General features: G+C 33.1%; 1 long non-coding RNA gene across 1 annotated transcript; it reads left to right on the top strand.

The window, feature by feature from the left end:
* Positions 1-8,094: 8,094 nt before the first annotated feature.
* On the top strand, positions 8,095-11,697 carry LOC143062872 (uncharacterized). Its single transcript, XR_012974872.1, has 3 exons — positions 8,095-8,530; positions 9,635-9,920; positions 10,882-11,697. It is a non-coding gene; the product is annotated as an uncharacterized LOC143062872 (long non-coding RNA).
* The last annotated feature ends 2,066 nt before the right edge of the window (positions 11,698-13,763 follow it).

Below are 13,763 nucleotides of genomic sequence, written 5' to 3'. Positions count from 1 at the left end.
AACATGACTTATTTGTCTATAATTGTTTAATTTTTTTTTTAAATCTCTTGAATTCAAAATCGATTATCTAGTGACGCCAGATATTGGTCAAACCAAATTCAAGTTCGAATTGGTACATCTGTGTTAATATCGATGAAAAGATCAAGATATGAAGCAGACTTTCTAATTTCGAAATAATCATTAATTGCAAATTCACTGGGTAATATTAGATGGAAACGCACATCGAAATGATGTTTATAGAGTAACAGAACATCACCAATATAGCTGAAAGTGAAATTAAAAACCTTGGTCAGATTATTTTTCTTTTCGTCTTTGAGAAGGTTCTGTATGAATTCAAAATTAGCCATTAAATGATGTCATTTTATATGAAGTACATTTCATTGTGCATCAAATCATCACATACAATAAATTATATAAAACCAAGCAAACAAGCAGTACGTAAACTATAAATATAAAATCGGCTTCGGTTAAATAGTGTACACGAGGGGCACATGCATAATCGTTCTGATGAAGTAGCCATCCTCTTTAAACGGGAGACGGTATGTTTTTCCAAACATTCATTCCCACCGAATTGTATTCTTCTAAATACAACGAGAATATGTTGCACGACTAACGTACCTCTGTCGTCCAATTGACAATCAATGTTGTGCGATCATCGTACGAAATTTGGTATTCTTGAGACAATCGTACGACTGTATCACGAGTGTTTTTGCGACAGTCGTGAGATTGTCGTACGATAGCCGTGCGACGATTGTTTCATTAAAATGCATTATATTGATACCCACGACAATGTGATTATCGCAAGACAGTCGCACGACGATTGTAAGACACTTTCTCGACAGCCACAAGACAGTAAAACGATAAAAAAAAATCGTGTACGAAGACCACAGATGACCCGCGATTTGACCAATTTCATTTCGTGGCGCTGTATAGATGTGTCGTAGGTTCGTTGTGACCAGGGCTTAAGGAAACTTTAAGGAGGACTGTATCTACGACAATTTCTATGTAGTTTTTTATGTACAAATAATTTCCTGTTGGTATTTTTTTGTAAAATAATTTGAAAACCATAACAGCTTATTATACTTTTTGATATACAAAATTAAGTATACCTGTCTAAATTTGACCCGGTCTCAGAAACAAGTACACAAAACGTATCCTAGCTTTTTACGACTTACTTATTTCACAATTCATATCAAATGACCTTGATTTATACTTATTTGAAATCTTTTGCACCGTCATGAATAGTCTATCTCTATTACTGCAGATAATGAAATAGTAATATTAAATTCAGCAATTCATTGAGAGATCCTTTACATTAGCATTTAAAATTATGTAAAAATGTATAAAATAAAATTACTGATGTTTAAGAGTTTATTTTCGATCTATGAGTTTGAATTTATTCTTCGTTCTAAAATGCGAATTTCATATTTCAATGGAGATATGTAATACATTGTTGCCATTTGTCTTTAATGAAAATTAAAAAAAAAACACACATTCATGCCATCAAAATTAAGCTTTGTGTTGATATAAATTTACTGATATTAGTGCGGTGACAGAAGTATAAAAAGTCGTCTAGATTGCGAGTTTAATCTCCCCAAATAACACACGACTAAAAATGGTCTTAACTTAAAGACAAATATGTCTTCTTTAGTTTTTGCCTTGTCGTCAGAATTTCGTACGGTCACTTTTTTCTAAAAAGTCGTTTTAACGACTGGTAGTATATTGGAGAGTTTCAACCCCCCTTTTTCAAAATGAAAAAATGTGTATGTTTGCTTACATTCAATTGAAATAGTTTTTCCTGAAGCTATTTTTATATGTCAAAATATTCCATTCAGTATTTTATTTTCTTCTAATCTATAAAATTGCGATGTTTAGACTATTTAAAATTGAGGTAATTTTAATTGCAAATTCAGACTCAAACTTTAGTTTCCTCTTCATAGTAGTAATAAAAATTATCCCATAATATTTTAGGCATATAATATTTAATAAAACTACTTAGTGATAAAAATTTCGGAACCAAAATATGAAAAAAACCTTAAGAAATCAATGGAAAAAGAATGGAGTAAAAATCTTCAATTTCAACACGGAACTCAATCACTTGCCTTCCGTCCCATTTTGTGTATTAGTCAATAATTTGCTCTCAAAAGATATATGAAATTACTACCTTTTTCGCTATTATATACACATATTTTCAAGTAAAGTGCACTGATATATTCCACATACTTTGTTTGTATATGTTTATATTCTATGTTTTTTCGTTATAAAACATCAAATATACTTTGTCAGAAAAGTCTTATTGTAAAATCAAAATAATTGACGGATAGTTTCAGTAAATATTCCGTGATATGTCAAGTCCTTTGCAACTTGCTCCATTAAGTTCAAAGAAAAGACAAAGTCGTTACATTTTATGCAGTGCATAATATGCCAAAAAAAAAAAAAAAAACCTCGATTGAAATTTTGAGTCAATTTACCAGTTTTGGGAAGACGATTGTTGTATCTGCATTGCATAAAAGATTGGATGAGGTGAACATCAAGCTGTTTCATGCAATAGCTGTTAATTTGAAGAACTCCGTGCAGGCAGTTTATCATCGTTCATGCTACAAAACTTACACAAGTAAAAATATTTGTTCCACCTTTTAAAGCAAGGAAGCTTCTAGTCTAATATTTAATGACGACATACAATTATCTGACTGTTGTCCCTCACTGTTTCGGGTATTTGTACACGTTCTAGAATGCAGTCGTTCAACTGGAGCGCTTGTATATTTTGTTGCAACAAAACATTTTAGAAAGATAAAAAATTACTCATGTTTGAATCAGATGAGCGTATTAAAAATGTTTTATCCGTGTCAGATAAAGTTTAAAGTTGAAATAGTTTCCCGTCCATCTTTTAAACTTCAATCACTCTGTCATTTTGGTTGCATTACAAATTATTTGCTAAAAACGTGAAAAAAAATCCAAACCTGTGGAAGCAGATATCTCAAAACACGATACTGCTTTTAGTAATTTTATTTTGACTATTGACAACGATTAAATGGTCATTCCTCATGACACCGTTACTTGATAAATATAGATCATTTCTTCCGGCTGATTCTAATTTAAAATATTCTACATGTAAAATGCAGTCTAAAATAATTTATTTCTATAGAAATTCAGTTGTCAAACAACTTCAACAAGTTCAAGGCAAATATAACATAATATTTAGTAGCAAAATAACTATTTAAGATGCCATATAAGCTTCTAGTCAATTGAAAACTGACCTCAAAATCTCAATGTCAACTGTAATAGACACAAATAACGGACAGATATTTCATTCCGCTGCAAGTTTACGTAGAAAAGACACCGAAACTCTAAAGAAGACTACCCAACTTCGGATGAATTGTTTCTTCCTTCTTAATTCAGCCAATGCCTTCGTATTTATTGCAATTCATTCTATGGTTACTCAATGAAAATGAATACAGCCAAGACTATTCTCAGGAAATGGCAAATTGGCTTTACAAATGTACCATGAGTTTGGTTCAAAACACCTTGTTGAAACATTGAATGCCAATGTATTTTATGCTACTTAAAGTAAAGTGCGACGCTATCTAATGTGTTGCCAACCATGAAATTGAACGAATTCAAGATAGTGTGTACGTCTCGTATAATGTTTCCCCAGCATCTTTGCCCTCAAGCATATGGATGTCATCACACCTTCCTAAACCCCCTTTTAGATCGCTTTTAAAATCTTGGATGAATTGATAGGGATGGTTTGAAGCTGGTATTTTTTTAGGAACAAATGTCTTCGGACTTCCTACAATACCTTGTCTGTACTTGTAAAAAAAAAACCTCAAAATAACGTGTTTGCTTTGAGCAGAACCTTTCATGTGCAGACCTGTGGCCATGAGTGAAATGTGTAGAAATATTAAAACATGTCCTGTGACGGTTGATGAAAATGAAGATGATGGAGATAACGGTTGATTTGGTATAAAGCTTGTTGCACTGGTACACACAGTTCCAGTCCCGAGGTTAGGGGAGTGTTGGCGTGCCCTTAAAAAAGTTGAACCCCGCCAATATCTGTATGTGTCTGTTTCAAGTCACGAGACGGTAATGCAGTGTTTGTCGTTTGTTTCTATATACTATATTTGTTTCTTTCTTATTTATTTTGTACATTAATCAGGTCGTTAGATTTTTTGTTTGTTTTACATTATTCATTTCGGGAATTGAGACTATGCAGTATGAATTTTACTCATTGTTGAAGCCCGTACGGGACCTATAATTGTTTTATGTCTCATTTGGAGAGTTGTCTCATTTGCAATCATATCACATCTTCTTTTTTTTATATGGAATACTTTTGAAGTTTGGGGTACGTTGCAAGGGAAAAAAGGTGGGATATAGTTACAAAACCTATAATGTTATAGATATTAACCAGAGTAAAATACACAACAAAAGATAATACTATGGTAGCAGTAATAATTGTGAAAAAAAACCAAAAGCAACGAGTAGTCTATAAAAAAAAAACTGAAGTATCCGCAAATTTAATTTGAGGTCATATTTGACTGTAGTGTTCTATGGCTTTGGTTTGATGACTCACCCACTATGATAGTTTAAAAAATAATTTTAAAGTATTGTCCTGCATGACACTTGATTTTTACCTGAAATTGATGTTTTTCATAAGGTTAAGGTGCTCTAAACATTTTATAGGTTGAAAACTTGATTTTTGAAGGTTTTTTTTTTTTTATAAAACGTTGTTTTAGGATTTTTTTGGATAAAAAAATCTCAATGATTAAGGTTTATGTATAAAAACAAACATTACTAAAGCCAAAACAGTATCATTTGCATATAGGTAGAGTTTAGAAATAGACAAAAATGTCAATATTAAAACCCTCCCAAACTTTCACAGATTTTTACATATGACCTTTGACCTCAATTTAAAAAAAAAATGTGACCATATCAAGTCCTGACGACAGGCATATTTTTATAGTACACGATTTCCTCTTTCCAATGATATATTATGTAGGTGTGTGTTCGGTGGGGAGATTAAATTCCAAAAAATCTGCCTTCAGTCACCGCACTATATGGGTAATTGATGTGTGTTAAGACAACTGTTTTTCGCTCTCCAAAGAGTAAATTACAAATAACTACCGACGAGGTTGACATTAAACTATAAGTTTTCGGTCCAATTTAAGCCACATATCTCTTCATGGATAAATCTGCTTTTGCCTCTATACTTTCAATATAGATCTCTTAGCAGTTAAGAAGAAGTTAAATCCAGAAACGCTCTTGAGAATCATACAATTTATAAAATGTTATTTCTATATATTTAGGTTTTCACCTGTCGGCTAGAAATCATCAACTATTTACATGCTACTTTTTATTTAGCGTTTGATATGTTTCTTATATTTACCCGAGCTTCATTCACGTGAATTTCAGAAGTGATAAGTATTCGATATTCGTTACGGATGATCTTTAGCACTGCTTTGACCGATCACCACATACATGTCATGATCTCTCTTTTATCTCAACACTAGAAATGATAAAGGAGTATTCAGGGTGTGCTGTCTTTGTCTGCTCAAACAAACCTACAATATTCATAAATTCAAGCAACCACTATTAAGGCGATCAGCTGTCCTTCACAATATAACATAATTATAAGTACTTATGTCCACGTTTTCAAACAGCATGTCTTTATCTGCTGCCATAACAACGAACACTTTGAAAGAGAAATAATTTTACTGTTACAAAGCAATTCAAGGAGGATTTTTTTCAATTTTTACGTCCAATTCTATCATTATCGAAGCATAAATACATCAATTACAATTTCAACTCAAGTTGGTGGGTTGGTGTCTATGGAATGATTACACTTGACTGTCCGAAAGTCAAGATTTCTCCAGCTTAATCTAGCTCGTGATATATTCAATACCTGAGTAGACATTGGTCACGTGATAAATGTTAAAAAAAAAATGTAGAAATCCAAATCCAAACTTTATTTTGTCCACATATGTATTAATAACAATTAAAAAACTAGCAAGCCAGTTGTCTTACTTATGACAAAGTTGTAACAGCTCAAAAGTTTAAACCGTTATTTTTCATAGTTCATTCTTCTATACACACGAGACGTAAATCTATGTAGATCGAGTGGAGAACATTGCTACATTATAGTTTGTAAAACGATTCCTTATAAGAGAATTGGAACATCTGAAGTGAAAACTAAAGACTGGACAACAAGAACACAACCAAAAACCTGGGGTTGGTATCATGTGCTCCGAAAGATTAATGCTATCCTGCATCAATGGTACTGATGGTAAGTACAAAAGTTGGTGATGTCAGAATGTAGGGAAAAGAAAAGTGGAATTTTGATACGCAATTATTTTAAGACATAAATTCATTCATGTTGGTATTTCATGTTTAAAAAATTGAAAACTCTTTTTAAGTTGTATTATTCAATCATTTTGATATAATATAAATTTGAGAATGACTTTCCACAATTTTCTGATGTGAACTCCGCCAGAGAAACAAAAACAGGAAATTGTCCATGTTTCTTTTTTTCAAACCTTCTATAAAATGACCTTTATTGTATACATACTTATTTACAATTTATTGCACCATCATGAAAACTACACCCATATTACTTCAGATGATGAAATGTTCATATAAAATTCATTTATTCATTGGGAAGTACTTAATATAACCTAAGACAACGATATGTATTCGGGAAAACGTTTTAAAAGTTTCACATTTCAGGTACGTATACTATAGACTAAGTTAAATGCGGTCTCCATTACAGATTTCATATTTCAACGGAGATATGAAGTTCTTTGTAGCATAATTAGTTTAAACCAAATTAACAGAAACCTCGTGGTATATTAACTTATCTATTTTTTGTGTTATGGAAAATAGAGAATTAACGACACCAGATATCTCAAAATATGTCTAAACGATATTTGAATTTCACCTAAATGCACATGTAACAGGTTAAACTATTTACTTCATTCAGTAATTTACTAACGGGAAGCAAGGTCTGAAATTGTGTAATGAAATATTTCATTTTCGGCTTTGAGTTGCTGAAAAACATCAACATCATGTAGAGGTAATTGACATGTTTTTGCTCAACGCGTAACAAGAACATTAGAGTATACTTGACAAAGTTAACTTCGATTTCGATGGAATATGCTATTATTTTCCCGTCATAGAGCTCTTTGTGAGTTTAGGTCAAGTATTTATAAAAATGCCTAATATATGTCCTTGTTTCAGACACAACATTGGCTTGCATTAAGTGTCTAAGTATTCCAGGTAAAGCTAAATCCCCGAAAGCGGTTCGGAAGCCTTAAATTTATTGAATATTATTTTCATATTGAAGGTATCAAATTAAATGCAAAAAAAAACCAACAACTATCTACCTGTAACTGATTGTGTCATGCTTATTCATCGTGTGTAGTGTACCGAAAATTTATCGGAACGTAAACGAGGGGCGAAAGATACCAGAGGAACAGTCAAACTCAGAAATCAAAAATGAACTGACAACGCCATGGCTGTTAATGAAAAAAAGCCCAACAAAAACAGACAAATAATAGTATACAAGAAACAACATAGATAAATAAAGACTGAGCAACAAGAACCTGTTTGTGATCTCAGGTGCTCCGGAAGGGTAAGCAGATACTGTTCCACATGTGGCACACGCCGTGTTGCTCATGTCATTCCGTAAAATTAACGAAGAGATGATTTCAACTTCACCATTTACGTGAATGTCAGCATCGTTAAATATTCGATATTCGTCATTGATGGCTTCACATAAAACATTTTTTTGCACTGCTGTGACCATTCAGCACACGACTGTCATTTTCTCACTTCAGTCTAAAGACTAGAAATGATAAAGGCGTACTATATCTTCAATAGAAACGATGTACCTGTCTTAATTATTTTGTCGGATGGATTTTAGTGAAATATTTCCGTGATAACGAACAAATGTGAACTAAATTTGACAAGAGATATGCCAGTACCAATCTACTGATATGCAAAAAAAAAAAATAAATTAAACGATCATGTGATCGTCAATTTTTTAACATTACCTCCGCACTTGTTTTAGTTACATCTTGTGATTTTTAATGTATGAATAACATTATTGCTCTTGGAAACATGATATGTCCATCTATCATCTGTACTTCAGGGTTGATAAATTGAGTGCTTGAATCATTCCTTGGTAAGTGGTTTAATAATGTTGTGTAGTAACACATAGGCTTGTATGTGGCTGTATGGATACTTTTGTTTGTAGTACTATTAAAAGTAGACGAAATACTTGCCAATTAAATAACAAAAGAAGTATCTACAGAATTGAGATCATTAGGCTTTCATTTTCTCCGTGTAGTATGATGTCTTAAATCGCTTAATTTAATTAACATTCAATGTTCTATTCACTGTAGGAGCACTCGTTTTGAAACCAAAGATGATTTTGTCAGATTCAGCTTTAAATCTCTACAGAAAACTAAAGAACGACAAAGCCTACAGACAAATATTTACAGTGTTTGCATGGTCCTGTTTTGCTTTTATTGTTTTAGTGAGTAATAATTAATTACATGTACAACAACGAAAGAAACTGGATCAGGACCTGTCTTATTCGATAAGTTTAACATACATATATACATACTTAGTAAATCGCCCTCGAGTAAAGGCATACTAAGATTCAAATTGAGAGACCATGAATCTAATAATATCACAAGGATGTAAAAAAGGCCAAAATAGTTACAAAATTAAACACGTATAAAGTTGAAGAGCATGCAGGACCCAAAATTCCAAGAAATTGTGCCAAATACGACTAAGGTCATCTATGCTTGGCACAAAAAAAAATCCCTGCTAGTACTTCGAATAGTTCATACTATTGCAAACAGTAAATTTATAAAAATGACCATATAATTGATATGCATGTCAAAACCGAAGTGTTCACTTCTGGGCTGGCAAAGACTTTTGTGATAAACGTCAATTGAATGAGATAAAATTGAGAAAGGAAATGGTGAATATGTCAAAGCGACAACCACCCGACCATAGAGCAAACAACAGCCGAAGGCAACCAATGGGTCTTCAATGTAGCGAGAATTCCCGCACCCGTAGGTGTCCTTCAGCTGGCCCCTAAAATATGCATAATAGTACAGTGGTAATGAACGTCATACAAAACTCCGAATTATACACAAGAAACTAAAATTTAAAATCATACAAGACTAACAAAGGCCAGAGGCTCCTGACTTGGGACAGGCGCAAAATTGCGGCGGGGTTAAACATGTTTATGAGATCTCAACCCTCCCCCTATACCTCTAGCCAATGTAGAAAAGTAAAAGAATAACAATACGCACATTAAAATTCAGTTCAAGAGAAGTCCGAGTCTGATGTCAAAAGATGTAACAAAAGAAAATAAATAAAATGACAATAATACATAAATAACAACAGACTACTAGCAGTTAACTGACATGCCAGCTCCAGACCTCAATTAAACTGATTTAAAGATTATGTCTTCATCATATGAATATCAGGTACAATCCCTCCCGTTAGGGGTTTAGTATCATACTATCATAAAATATATGAGAAGAACATAACCCGTGTCATGCCAACAACTGTTTTTTTAGAAATAAATGTGTTTAGTACTTTATTTCTATCAATATATTTACAGGGTTGGAATCTTGGACTAGGAGGGCCGACTTTATTAGACCTTCAGATAATCGCAAACTGTTCACTAGAACAAGCATCTCTTTTCTTTACAGCTATTGCATCTGGATATATGGTTTCATCCCTTGTAATTGGAGTCACCTTTGACAGATTTGACAAATTTTTGCATATCATATTTGGTAATGTCGGCATCACTATCGTTATGGCTGCCATACCATGGTGCAAATATTATGAACTCATGTTCACAATACATGTTCTAAAAGGATTTTTGTGTGGATTTTCAGATGGAGGTTTGTACTATTCAGCTTTCAACAAACCTACTATGATATTTTATAATATATAACGTCCTGTCGTAAGATTGTTTGTTGTGTTTCTACCTTATTCATATACCCAAGGTTCAAATAAGTGATCATTTTTGTCCGGGCATTATCTGTGTCATTCGTTGAAATAGACTTCTCTCTCCTCAGAAACATATCCTGCCTTTATATATAATCTTGAAAACTGTTCAAATCCCCGCTACTTAACCCTAAATATTCTTAATTATAAATCCTTTATAGTGTCAAACAGTAATGTGTTGACACTGAAGGTTGCGCGCCTCCCCTTTTATTGTAAATATAGTATATCAATAACCATTTGGATCCCACCATTCAACCAAATGTATTCTGAATTCCTAGGAAATCACTTTCCAGTGTACCATAGCTTTGTTCCCGGGGTTGTACCTCCCCGTCCATTTTAACCAAAAACTGTTGAATAAATCTACAATTATCATGATTTTCGACTCTAAACAAGATATTTTCTGTATGAAATGACAAACCCTTTCTTCAGCAATGTTTATCCGGATAGATTTGACTACGTTCATGTACATGTATTTTGAAAAGATTTGACTACGTACATGTACATGTATTTTTAGAACATTTTAAGATCGTTATCCATTAACCATGTATATTTACTATAATTTTGTAATATAATAGATTTTTGTGGATTATGCGGAGATATATGTTGAGTCCACTACAAAATCTATAAAATTCTACATAGTTTGTTTTAAATTTCTTTTTTTTTCTGTCGTGTTTTTCCTTTAAAAATCGTAGTTTACGAAAACAATAGGGGTCAGATCCATTAATTGATTTATTCGATTTGCTGTAGTATCATGTATTGTTAAAAGATAAGATAATAACTATTGATTTCTTTCTTTGGAATAGTTTGACTGAGCATCGTTATATGTGTAAGGAATGCTTTATTTTATCTTTACAGTTGCCTCTACCCTTTTGATTCATCTTCTTGGACAAGACTGCAGAAGATATATACAGATTCTTCATTTTTTCTTCACAATTGGAGGAATGCTATCACCACTAGCCGCTGCTCCTTTCTTAAATCAGCTTGAAGGATCGAATATGATAAAAAACGAGTCATATAATGGATTATTTGATATGACAACTTTTCGCTACAATATTAGTAACGTACCTACGGTTCAAAATTCGCATAACCTTTTAATTTTACGAAATACTAGCGATAGTTCCCTAACAACGGAAATTTATAAACCATACTTAATTTCTGCAGGATTAAGTTTGCTGTCAGTTGTTCCATTTGCTGTCATGTACTTTACATTTAATAAGAAACTGACGGAAACAAAACAAAAAAAGGAAACGAAAGAAGATAAAAACTGTGAACTTCCAATATTGCTCCGTATCCCAGTTTTGTTAACTGTAGCTCTATGTTCATTAGTATACACAGCACTAGAAGATTCGTTTGCCAGTTTTTTGGCGACGTTTGCTGTTAAGCAATATCAATGGGACAAATCAGTAGCTTCATATGCGACATCACTGTATTGGGCTTCATTTTCAGGAGGTAGTCTTATCGGAATATTTATAGCGCCGTTATTTGATCTATCTAAATTCTTAACATTCTACAGTTTAATGATAGTTTCATCATTTACTGTGCTCTTGCTGACTACCTTATATGGATTTGATGGCGGTATATGGGCATCTGCTGCAATCTGTGGATTCTTTATGTCTGTTTTCTTTCCTTTATTCTTTGCATGGACCGAAGAAGATTTCCTCCATGTTTCTGCTCGCGTAACGGCATTAATTATGCTATCAGGAAGCAGTGGGGTAATAATCAACCCAATTATTCTAGGGAAGCTGATGGAAGTATCGCCGGTTTGGTTCTGTTACATTTTACTGGGGGAAAGTATTGCATTGTTCTTACTCTTTTGCGTTGGAACTCTTCTGTCAAAAAGAACAAAAAAAATTCGAATGATGTCAGAACTTGAAATTCGTGTTGACAGAAATGGGGAAACATATGAAAACGGAAATATAGATGCAAAAGTCAACAAAGGTTTTGAAATAACTAAATTCTGAAATAAAAAACATCATTATGAATTACATTAATTCAAATAAAATAATTCATCAAAGGTACGGGTTTAAATCATCTATGTCTGATGGTAAAAGCCTATTATAGTGTTTTCAATAGTTTTACATTTCAAGAATAGTAAATTTACAGAAACTGACCGCATCAACTTTATATTTCATGTCAGCATAGAGTGCTGACTACTGGGCTTGGGATATCATCATGTCCGAATATTCAACCGGCAGTCTCGCAACCAATCTAGTGGTTGTCAAAACTTATTAAGGATAATAGTCCTTTAAGTAACTAACGAAAATGGGGAGACTTCTTGTTTTTGTTCTGTTTCTTCTTTTTATTATTTTTGCTATTTTAATATTCTTGATTTTTTCATTCCGAGACTGAAGTTAATTCACGCACTTAATAAAACCGTAGGACAGATCTTTATAATTGGAGTCAACTCACAAATCAATAATCTGGGCAAATCTATTTCTAGCATAGTTATCAAATAGAGATACTTGCAATTGTATAATAATTGCATATGGGTTAGGGAAAATTTTCCTTGTACAAAATAGTTCTCTTTTGATTTTCAATATAATGGAGGCTATTTTATATGTTTAAAACTTTTTCTAATTTTTTTGATTCAAAGTTCTTTTTTTATTTGTCAAGTTCATTTTAAGCAAAACAATAAATGTACACGTTTACAAGAGCAGGGTGAGAGGAGCGTGATTTGTCCCGACAACGTTTATATTTATTTGGGCCCTTTATAGCATGCTGTTTGGTGTGAGCCAAGGCTTCGTGTTTTTTCTTTTACAAATTGTAATTTAGATCTAGAGTTGTCTCATTGGCACTCATACCACATCTTCTTTTATCTAGAGTTAATTAAACTGAAATGAAATAGACAATTCAAAACGCCTTTAACCTGAAAACATAGTGTTCAACTAACCTGTAAGACAGGTGTAACGACCTTGATTACCAATGAGGGTCTAGCATAGCCTATCGTCAGTGCCTGTAGGTCACATGTTTTTTTTTTTATTTACCGTATTCCACTGTAGGTCACATCGCTTCTTTATGTATCGTTTCCTATCATAGGTGTCACCATAGATTATCATAGGTTTATGACTGTACCATAGCCTTTACATAATAGGCTATGTTAAATAGACTGGAGGCTAATCACAGGTGCCTGTAGACTACACCGGTTTTGTATATTCCATATCCTATCATAGATGCCTGCAGGTCACATCAAAATTTATTTGTACCATGTTTGCCTTCAGGTCACACTTTTTTCATATGAAACATTAGTCTTTTGTAACTACCTGCAGGTCATAGTGACACTTATATGAATGTGACCACATGTGGAACAGGATCTGCGTACCCTTCCAGAGCACATGAGATCACCCCCAGTTTTTGGTGGGTTTCGTGTTGCTTATTCTTTAGTTTTCTATGTTGTGTCATGTGTACTATTGTTTGTCTGTTTATCTTTTTCATTTTTAGCCATGGCGTTGTCAGTTTATTTTTGATTTATGAGTTTGACTGTCCCTCTGATATCTTTCGCCCCTCTTTTATACATGTGTGTATCTGTATAATAGCCTCTCATATGAGTTAGACTTCAGGTTACGTCACCATAGATCTGTATCATTTGTGCGTGCAAGTCTTATCCTGTTTACCAGAGCCCATCATATGAGCTTGCAGGTTACACTGCTTAAACAGGTAAATATATAATTGATGAAAGTCTCAATGATGAAAAGAACCAAAATCCACATGAAAAGTTTATATTCCATGGACCCTCTCGA

Source organism: Mytilus galloprovincialis, chromosome 2, assembly GCF_965363235.1.
Source record: "Mytilus galloprovincialis chromosome 2, xbMytGall1.hap1.1, whole genome shotgun sequence".
In the NCBI taxonomy this organism is placed as follows: domain Eukaryota; kingdom Metazoa; phylum Mollusca; class Bivalvia; order Mytilida; family Mytilidae; genus Mytilus; species Mytilus galloprovincialis.
The sequence above is the reverse complement of the archived record's forward strand: the minus strand, read 5'-3'. Positions and strand labels throughout refer to the sequence as shown.